This window comes from Macrotis lagotis, chromosome 7 (assembly GCF_037893015.1).
Source record: "Macrotis lagotis isolate mMagLag1 chromosome 7, bilby.v1.9.chrom.fasta, whole genome shotgun sequence".
Classification (NCBI taxonomy): domain Eukaryota; kingdom Metazoa; phylum Chordata; class Mammalia; order Peramelemorphia; family Peramelidae; genus Macrotis; species Macrotis lagotis.
This window is the reverse complement of record NC_133664.1, coordinates 179,451,113-179,462,209: the sequence shown is the minus strand read 5'-3', so window position 1 is coordinate 179,462,209 and position 11,097 is coordinate 179,451,113. Positions and strand designations below refer to the sequence as shown.

Here is an 11,097-nt window from a genome sequence, read left to right as displayed (position 1 = left end):
ACTCCATTGGTTAGCTGCTTTGTAGCATCAAATAAAATTTAATTTTTCTCTAGCTTGTATAATTTATTTCACAGTTTTTGAATATACAAAATTAGTTGTAGAATAATAGATATATGTACATCTACATGTATATATAATTCATAAATAAAATATACATAAATTGAGATATGAACTCAAACATTTTTGACTAGTAGGGGTACACAATGAAAAACAATTTTGACACCATTGTTGTAGTGGATGATGGATTGAATTTTTAATCATGAAAGTCTAGATTAAGTCCTGCTTTTTACAAATAACATACATTCAAGAGGAACAATATATGAACTCATCCTCCATGAAAGTTAGGCTATTTTTTCTATTGGGTAATGAACATCTTGAGGGCAGGTATTGCTTCTTTTTACATATTTTTATATTCCCAGGACTTAACAAAGTGTCTAGTGCATAATAGGTATTTAATAAATATTTGACTAACTGAAAAATGTTTTCAAAATTCTTGAAACTTATTTAACTCTGGAAACTAAAGGCTCAAATTATTTATGTAAATGGTGGATCACAATGGAAAATTCAGGCAAGGGATCATGACTATTTTGAATCAACTCAAGTTATTCTCAATACCCATCCATGTAAGAAAATCTCATTTTATAAAACAAAACAAAAATATAAAAAATCTTTCAGAAACTGATGAACACTTTTTAAAAATTATTTCTTTTGTATCTGTCCCTTAATTCTAATTCCTCACACCAAAAATGACTAATATGTAAACATGTTTATCAGAAATATGTATATACAATGCTAATCTGACTATTCACTGCTGAGGGGGGGTGGGAAGGGAAGATGGAAGGAAATTTTGTAACTTAAAAAATATACATGTGCATATGCATAAAAAAAGAAAAAATAAATAAATGAATAAGGAAATCTCTTTTCATTAAATGTGTTGGCATCTTGGTTATGCCTCTAGGAATGATTATTGCTTACTCTGAGACTCCTCCTGAATCTGGGAGATTAGGTAGTAAATTTACTTTGGGGCATTCATCAAGAAACTTTTTAAAGTTTTACTCAGAGAAATCTCAGCAGAACTCAGCTAACCTTCAAAGTAACATGGTACAAATAAATTTTTCTTTTTGTCTCTATTTTCTTTTTTTCCCAGGATGGAATGCAGTGGAATGGAGTGATCAAGAAAAATTTTCCATTCGTTAGAAAAGCACTTGTTCAGAAGAACTGGTGCTAAACTTTTGCTGGGACTGGATACCTTTTTATCACAATATAGGTCAGCATCACTGAATTACTTTGGTGCAGTCTTAATAATAATAATATCTGTCCTTCATTTTCAAAGAAGACCATGACATCAGGGAAATGATGCTATGACCAGCAAGTGAATTAGATTTGAATGAGGGTGTGCTGTGCTAAGTCACCAGACTCAATTTCTCCTCCAGAAACATCTGGGTCCAGTGACCAGATGTAAATCAGGACAACAGGAGATGACCCTAGGTATGAGACAGTCAGGGTTAAGTGAGTTGCCCAAGATCACACAGCTGCTAAAAGTCAAATGTCTGAGGTCACATTTGAACTCTTGTCCTCCTGACTCCAAGACCAGTTTGAGGTCACCTAGCTGCCCTTGGTGCAGCCCTATTAAAAAAGAAAGCCCTACCAGCTTTAGGAAGTCATATTTGTTTAAATTGTTCGTTTCATAAGTAGCTTATTGGAATACAACACATCTGATACAGCAGTTCTTAGTCCTATAGTTGTAAATAGAAATAGTCATTGAAAGACCTCATGAGATTTCCCCAAAAGGGACAGAAAAAAAATGATGAAAGCCCACTGGAATTTTATAACTGTCTGCCAACTATTCTTGTTATTATTGTTTTTTAGTCATTTCATTTGTGTCCAACACTCAATGAAGCCATTTGGGTTTTCCTGGAAAAGATACTGAATTTGTTTGCCATTTCTTTCTCTAGTTCATGAGAAACCAAGGCAAATAGGCTTAAGTGATTTGCCTAGCATGACACAATAAGCAAGTGTCTGAGGCTAGATTTGAACTCAGAAGGATGAGTCTTTCTTACCTTAAGCCTGGCACTTCATCCCCTGTAATCACCTAGCTGTCCTAATTGAGTTGTTTTGTAAACTGGAATTCAGAATTTCAATCCCAATTTTGCTTCATGGATTTGGTGTGATTCTTTGATGGAAGGCATTGGGGAAGGCACTTAAAATCCTAAATTCTCCCTAGCAAATCAGAGACATTTCTGGAATTGGGGCTGTGGACCTATTTCCCAGTTGTACCCCCATTTAATTAACTGAGAAGAGACAATGATGCTACATGATTGTATTACAAAAGTTTCCACTCTCACCCTCCAAACTATGAATTGTGAACTATATTTATTTACTTCATTTTGGGGAAGAAGAATTCATGTGTTAGTAGAGACAGTTGTTCTAGTTTTGCACAAGTAATAGCACTTAATCCTAGCACAGTAGGCAACAGGCAAAGATGTACAGCTTAGTTTCAGTGGTCAGGGAAAGAAAGAATAAATATGGACTCCAAAGGTTCTTGCCATGAGGAGGCAATCACAGAAGCAGATCCTAGTGGTGCTGGGCAAGAGTAATGGACAGAAATTCAGATCCTGCTCCCAGAGGACAGTGAAACATTACCTGGACAAGCTACATATTGCATTTTTTATTAATTACAATATATATTTTACATATATAATTTAATTCAGTCCATGTAATGCCTAGAAGTAGATATCACAAGTCTGATTCCTAAAACGTAAAGATAAAAAAAATAATAATAGTCAATAATGGAATGTGGGTGATTTTTGAAGGGAGTAGGTTCCAGATCAAAGTTGCTTATCAAAGACAAATGATCATTTTTCAACAAAAGACTTTGGTGTTGGATTATAAAAGTCAATGATGTCCCTTCCTACTCTCAGATTTTGTGGTTATTCTTTTTTTTTTAACTAGCAAGTATAGTTGTATTTTTTAAAATCATACTAACTTGTTAAAAAGAAAACAATCTATTTTATATATTTATACATTAAAGAAGGTATCTTGGGGAAGAAAGCACACTTCAATAGTTTATATATTAATTCATAGTTTCATATAGCAAGCCTTTTAATTATATTCTTTGATGTTGTGGCCAGAGTTGAGTTTAAGAGAAAAATTCTATCCAAGATGTCTAAATGGGCACAGCTAAGTGTGCACAGCAATTCATATCATGTTGACTGAGTTTTTATAGAATATTACTATGAATTTTACAGGTCTTTCAGGTCTTTTTGGATGTCCCACAAGGTGTCAGTGCTCTTCTTGAGTTGAGCTACCTCATCATCTTTCAGCTTCTGGTTGATAACACTGGTCAGTTCTCGGGCATTCAGAATGCATGGAAGACTGAGGAATACTTCATTCTCGATGCCATACATCCCTTTCACCATAGTGGACACAGGATGAATCCTGGATAGATTTTTTTAACATGGTCTCAATTAAATCAGCAACACTTAATCTAATAGCCCAATTAGTGTATCCTTTAAGTTTGATCACTTCATAGGCACTTTCAATCACCAGCTTATGAACTTCCTTCCAGTTCTCACTGTCATTGTCAGTTCCCATTTTTGGATTCAGTTCTTGGAGAGAAACACCTGCCACATTCACTCCACTCCACACAGCCACACTTGAGTCCCCATGTTCTCCCAGGATCTAGCCATGGCAGCTGCTTGGATGGATGCCAAGTTTTTCAGACATAAGATATCAGAATCTGGCAGAATCCAGATTGCATCCACTACCAATAACCTTGTGGTTTGGCAGTCCACTCAGTTTCCAGGTGACATAGGTCAAGATATCCACTGGGTTGGAAACCACAATTATGGTTCAGTCTGGGTTATACTTTACAATCTGGGGAATGATAAATTTGAAGACATTCACATTCCTCTGTACCAGATTGAGGCGACTCTCTCCCTCTTGCTGACAGACTCCTGCAAGTGACTACAACAATCTTAGAACCAGCAATGACAGCATAATCTTTATCAGCCACAATTTTAGGAGTTTGAAGAAATAAGCTCCCATGCTGAAGATCCATCATTTCTCCTTTGAGTTTGTCTTCCAAAATATCAACAAGGGCAAGTTCATCAGCAAGACTCTTTCCAAGTATGCTGATAGCACAGGTCATGCCAACTTGTCCAACACCCACAACAATAATATTGTTTGGGGCTGTTGCCTCCTCTTCTGCAACTGGTGTGATCAGTTTTTCTTTAAGAGTAGCCATTTTCTTCTGCCTGAAGAGGAGAGGATTGCCTGCGATGAAATTTGTCCCAGATTACAGGAGAGTGTCAGCTACATCTTTCTCCCTCTGTGCCCAAGCCACTGGTTATTCTTTTAAAATAAGGAAACTGAAGTTAGATTGTAAGTGATGAGTTCAAGGTCATACAGTCAATAAACAGCATGCTATGGTGGAAAAATATCATTGGCTCCAGAGTGATAGAACTTGGGAAAGTTATATGCCCTGGACCATGGTTTCCACATCTCTAAAATGAGAGGTTGGACTTAATTGCCTCTGAATTCAATTCTATCACTATATCTCTGCATTTTTAATTCTATGATCTAACTCTAAGTCTACTGTATTTTCCACTGTTCTACTCATTTCCCTCTACTATTGGAAATAGATGAGAGTGGGAAGAAAGCTATTTCTATATTTCCTTTAAAAATCTTCAGTATCATCATAATGAAACAAAAATCGACACTTTAGAAATGGAGAAATTATATGAATAAAGGGCAGGAAGGAAAAATAAATTTGCACTTCAACTGTGTTGAAGTAGAGGAACAGAGGTTGACACAGGTTAAAGGAATTGACTATGATTTGCTTTAGAAGAATTTCAGGATCAATTCTCCTCAAGGTGTATTAGGGAAGAGTGAAAAAGGTTCCAATATTTTAAGATTTCAATTTTTAAAAACTAATAATTAATTTTTCAAACTGTCAAAGGGAACAAAAATATAAATTGATTCTGACAGTTCTTTTTACATCATAAAGATCAAATCACCCTTAATTGCATTTTTATTGGTGACTATTTTAGCAAAAGCTTTAGTATGTTATTTAAAGCCGATGTGCATTCTCCATGGCAACTACTTGTGGCAAGCTGCATTAGTTATCTTAAGATAATGAAAACGACATTCCTCACCACATAATGGGAAATTTATCTACTTAAAAATACATTTTATAGCATGGGATGCAATTATGGTTCCTTATATTCCAACCTGATTTGATCTGCCTTATCTCCTTGATTTACTGGTATTTTTTTTCTTCTCTGTACTGAAGAAAAGGAAGGAATGAAGAAAAAATGAAACCTAAGTCATCAGTAATTTATGGCAGAATTTTTTAAAAAAATTGCTTGATCTTTATGTGTCAGACAGATTTGCACAAGTTAATGCTCAATCTTAAAGTAAACGTGTAATGGAATAAGTTTAAATCCTTGTTTTAAAACCTTGTTAAATTTTCTGTTGAGTGATGTTTCAAAATTTATGTTCTAATATTAAGTTGGATCTGTACCCAGAAAGAAAAGTTAAGATGGATTTGCAGTGGGAGTTATTCAAGGCATCGAAGGCAGGTAGGAGAGAATCAGTTTAGTCATTTGCACTAAGTTTCAAGTCAAACCAGAGGCAAATGCAGGGTGAGATGCTTGTGGGAAAAGATAGAGTTGGTCACAGGCAAGAAAAGTAAATAATAGGAGTATAAAATCTTATAAAGGGATAGAAGGCATTTATGGCAAGACATACAGAGATGATGTCCATCTCATTTTCCAAAATGCTCCTCCTCAAACCATCAGTTTCATCTGTGAATCTTTAGAGATTTTATTCTGGAGTCTTCCAGTGTCTAATAAAGGCTTATCCAAGCAAGAAACTAAGTATTAGTTTTGGAAGGCATCCAATGCTTGAATGGGAAAGTAACGAGCTCTAAAGCAAATTTGAATTTACCTCTATGATCTTTTTTTGTTATTATAACAGAGCCCTGGCAATGACTCTTTGAAATGGAGTGTCCCACAAAAATTCTCCTCTTTACTAGGGTGGACTTTAATAGGACTTCTGGTCAGTGTCATAATTACCGAGTCCCATAGTCCTTATTCATAGCACACAATTGTTTAATAAGTTTGAGAACTCCTTCCAAGGATGTTCACATCTTGAATAACCAACATAGAGTTTGCCTAAAACATAGTCAAGTGAGTACCTTACCCATATTCATATAACTAATAAATATCAGAGGTGGGATATGAAGTCAGGTATTCTGTTTGGGCTTTGAATCTCTCCATTTTTGTTATACTGTCTCATTGGATCAGTTCACAACTCCACCAACAATGCATTAATGACCCAGTTTTCCCACATTCCCTCCAATGATCATTTTCCTTTCTAGTCATATTGATCAATCTGTTATGTATGAGGTGATATTGCAGAGATGTTTTAATTAGCATTTCTTTAACAAACAATAATTTGGAGCAATTTTTCAAATGACTAAAGATAGTTTTGGTTTCTTCATCTGATAATTTCCTTTCCATATCCTTCCATGGTCCATTATTTTGACACTATATTTGACATATATATATGGGGGAACTCAATTTCTTGCCAAGTTCTCTGGATCTCATCAAATGGCCTACAACAGAAGCAAAATTTATTCTGTAGCAAAGGCATAACAATGACTACAGGATATTCTAGAACAGATAAAGAACTGAAGAGTGACCACAATGAATGTAACCAGTAGGAGCTCTTATTATCAAGGACTGTAGTAGGAGACTTGCTGAAAGAAACTATTTAAAGAAAAAAATCCACATTTTGATGGAACTCCTGCCTTGTGTATGACTATTAATGACTGAGACCATACAAGGCATACAACAAAAGAATTTTGTTGATGAGTGTTGTGATTATTTCTTTTATTTTACCTATATATTAAAGCTGTTGAAAAACAGGTGGCATTTATCCTAACAAATAAATTCTTAAAGGGACAGATTTATTAATAGCTCTTTCAAAGTTTTCGAAATACTGTTATATGGAATAGGAAGTATCATTGTTCTCCTGAAACACAGACACTAAAACTAGTAACAGAGTAGAGAGTTAGATATGGGGTAAGTTTTGCTTTTATGTAATTAAAATCTCTTTGAAATCAGGAAACTATCTAAAAGGAATTGGCTGTGATGGGAGATATTAGATATCTTCCAGCGAAACCTAGATGATCCCTTTGCTGATACAATATAGAAAATTATAAAAAAAGAAAATTATTGTTCAGGGATGGGTTATCATTATCTTACTCAGAACTAGATCTCCACATCATTTTTCATCATTTCCAAACCATACTACCTGTTCTCCACTCACCTTTGTTAATCCCCTCTAACATGAACCTGGACTAAGTTCTTAGGCTTTAATAGATCAGGTTTTATCCTATCCTGGTCAATTAAATACTACTTTCAAACCATGTGGCCGTGTACTACATACTACCCATTCTAGGTGTGTTTTATGAATTGGTTTCCTCCATTAGAATGTAAGTTCCATAAAGAAATCTTGATTGATTGTCTCCTCGGGATTTGTCTTTTCAGGATTTATCATAGTGCCTGTCACATAATAAATGCTTAATAAACTTTAAAAAACACCTTTTTTCATTTATTTAACTGTAACATGTTATTATTTTGACTTTATTAACACTGTGTGTCTTTGGGTATATATTTGATAGATGAATGAACTCACGTTGAAATTTTTGACAATTTCCTTTCATATAATTATTCTTATTTCAATAGTAGAAAAGTTTTATTTGCTTAATTTTATTTTTTTGAGAATTAAATACTGTTTTTATTTTTGAAAAACACATTTCTATATTTGATTGCTTGCTTTATTTTATTTAAATTCATTTAGCAGTCAGCTTATCCATAAAAGAAGAAACATAATCTCTTCCCATTGAATAAAATCAGGAAAATGAGACTAATTTTTATAGCCATCTTTGTTTTACTGATTCTGAGAAGACTCAGAATATTTAGCTTATTCATTCTGAAAGTTATCTTTCAGTTAAAACTATTAAAACTATATATTTTATCATCAAAAAAGTAAAGAAACAGCATAAAATTGAAAAATAGCAGCATGGGATTAATAAACATTTTTCTCCTATGCATGAGTTTTTAATAGTACCAAGAATACCTCTACAGTATTCCATTTCTCCTTGCTTTTCCATGAAAATGTTAAAAATCAATTAGGTTTTATTTCCTTTCTTTTGTGATGGAAATGTATTTGTGTTAGACCTGCCAGATTAGTGAGCAGTAGCACAAAAGCAACTTACTAATTAGAAAGTCTTAGGAATCTGATTTTTTTGATGCGTCTGAAAAAAGTATGATTTAGGTCATTTTATATTATAGGGCAAAAGAATATCTAAAGGAACATATTTGTCTCTTAAAGTGCATCTCTGCTGTACATCCTATTCTTTATTTCTTTGATCATTCACTTGGGTTTATTGTGTTATCACAAAGAGGTGCACCAAAATAGCAATCTTCCTTTATTTCCATTTCAGTTTATTTTATTGGCATAAATTTGGGCTCTGTGTTTTCCAACAATGGATGCAGAATAGAACTTGCAGTGGTACTAAGTGTTTGATGGACATTGATGTCATACAGGAGCCAAAAGAAGAATGGTCACAGAGTTAAAATGAATAGTGCTATAAAGTATTTCTTTTTTATTTGAAACTGGAATCCTTTGGTGAGTAAAAGGTACTAGCAGGGCCTCTTAGTAATATATTGCATAAATTTGGTGAGTCAGTTAATTTCTGTATTAGCACAGTGTATTTGAGTTGCTTTGTCCCCTGGTCACTGATAGAACTTGTAAAGAGTTAGTGCAGTGTATTAGATAAAGGAATCAGGGCTATTTGGAATTAGGAAGACCTGGGTTCAAGTTCTTTATAGCCTTTTACCCCCAGGGAAGTTGCTTATTGTCTCTTAGTATCTCTGTTTTTTAATCTGCAAAATGAAGGTGTTGGCTTAGGTGACCATTATCATTCTCCCTTCCTTTTCTATGTATATATATTCCAATGAGATATCTTGCTTCATTTTCTTCATCTATAAAATATCAGTAATAACTATATTAGAGGAATGCCATGTTTTCCCCTAAATATCAGTTTATTTTAAATTTAACTCATTATTTTTCATGATCTTTGTAAAAAATGTCAATTTTATATGGGAATTTTATTAAGAACCAAAAGATAATCTTTTCACACAACTATCAAATGGGCAGTAATCTTCCACATGTCACTAACCTTCCTATACAAGCCTCAATTGTCTCTTTTGTAAAATAAGGACATTGCATTGCAGGGAAATGATGTAGAGAATTATGAATGTAGCAGAAACAAAATCTGTAATTTTTTTAGGTTTTTGCAAGGCAAATGGGGTTAAGTGACTTGCCCAAGGCCACACAGCTAGATAATTATTAAGTGTCTGGGGTAAGATTTGAACTCATGTACTCCTGACTCCAGGCCCCTTACTCTTATCTACTGTGCCACCTAGCCACCCTAAAATATGCAGTCTTAAAGGCTGCTAAATCTTGTTAAATGGGTGGAGGTTGCAGCTCTTGAGATGTAAATTGACCCCCTGTTGATTGTATCTTGCCTATCTTGTCCCCATTTCCCCCTTCACTTAACCTAGATGCTGGCACAACAGGAAATGAGATGGTGAACTTGGGAGTCAAGCACCTTGTGATAGGAAGCATCTGGTCATTGGAAGATACCTGGTCTAAGGTGTAAGATCACTCCCCAAGCACCATCCTCTGTCCAAACTTTCATAGAGGGGTATTTAACAGGAAGTGCAGCCTCCTCAAGCTTTTTTTTTTTTTTTTTTAACTAATTTTGGCCAATGTACTTTGTAACAATATTTTTGTCATAATAAAACCCTGAACAGTTTTAACATCCTAGGGAGCTCTGAATTCCTTCACCTTTTCAGTGGCCTTAAATCTCTCTTCAGTCTTTAAATCTTTCATAATCAGCAACAATTGGACTGGTGATTTCTTAATGTCACTTCTAGTTTTCAGCTATGCATCTAGATAAAGATACAGAGATGGAGAAACAGATGGATTGATAGAAATAGAAACACATAAGATTTTAAAAAACATTTTTGTTTTATGTTTTTAATATATTAAGTGAACACTTGTTAAGGCAAATAGAGAGAGCTAGACTTGAACCAAAGAAGACAAAGAATCAAATCCTGTACCTCTCAAATAATGACTGTGTGATCCTGGATAAATTCTTCCATTACAGATTGAATGAGATAGCCCTGAAATTCTCTGCCAATTCTGATCCCTAGGCAATTTTCTAAGATTATAAGTTTCAAAGAAAGTACCTAATTAAATTGATAGAGAGGATTTCATATTGTTGACATCACACATACAGTCCCTTTAACTGTTTTAAAACTAACAAAAATGCCTTCCTTTTATTCTCCCCTTCAATAAGCATTCTCTTCCAAATTAACTAGAATGAATGAATGAATTTATTATTAAGTTCCAAGCATGGAGGTAAATACTGAGGTTACAATTTGAAGAGCATTGTAGTCTCTACTCTCAAGACACACATTTTCTATTTAATTAAGACAACAGGTAATAGGTTTTTAAGCTGGTGAAAAAAACTTGTTATTCTTTTTTGTTTTTTTTAAGTTTTTTTGCAAGGCTATGGGGTTAAGTGGCTTGCCCAAGGACACACAGCTAGGTAATTATTAAGTGTCTGAGGCCAGACTTGAACTCAGGTACTCCTGACTCCAGGGCCGGTGCTCTATCCACTTTGCCAGCTAGCTGCCCCAAAACCTGCTATTCTTTCAGGGTGATTCAGCAAGGTAGAAGTTAAGAGCCAGGATTCTGGAGTGCAGCAGCAGCAGAACACATGGTATAGCCCCATGGTCCACTATTGTACTGGAAGGATTGTGGTTGATGACCTTTGCTTATCCAGGCAGTGTGACTCACTATTTCAGTAACCCATCTGGGGTATTACCTGGGCCTGTATCCAAAAACTTCCACAAAAGAAAAATGGATCTGAGGTTTTGAATGGAAATAGACTCTCCATTGAATGAGAAGATTATCTGATTTTTTTTTTCTCTTGATAGTGGAAAGAGAGGGGTG

At 34.6% G+C, this 11,097-nt stretch overlaps 1 pseudogene; it reads right to left on the bottom strand.

The window, feature by feature from the left end:
• Positions 1 to 3,197: 3,197 nt before the first annotated feature.
• Positions 3,198 to 4,288, bottom strand: LOC141493922 (L-lactate dehydrogenase B chain pseudogene; annotated as a pseudogene).
• Between the last annotated feature and the right edge of the window lie 6,809 nt (positions 4,289 to 11,097).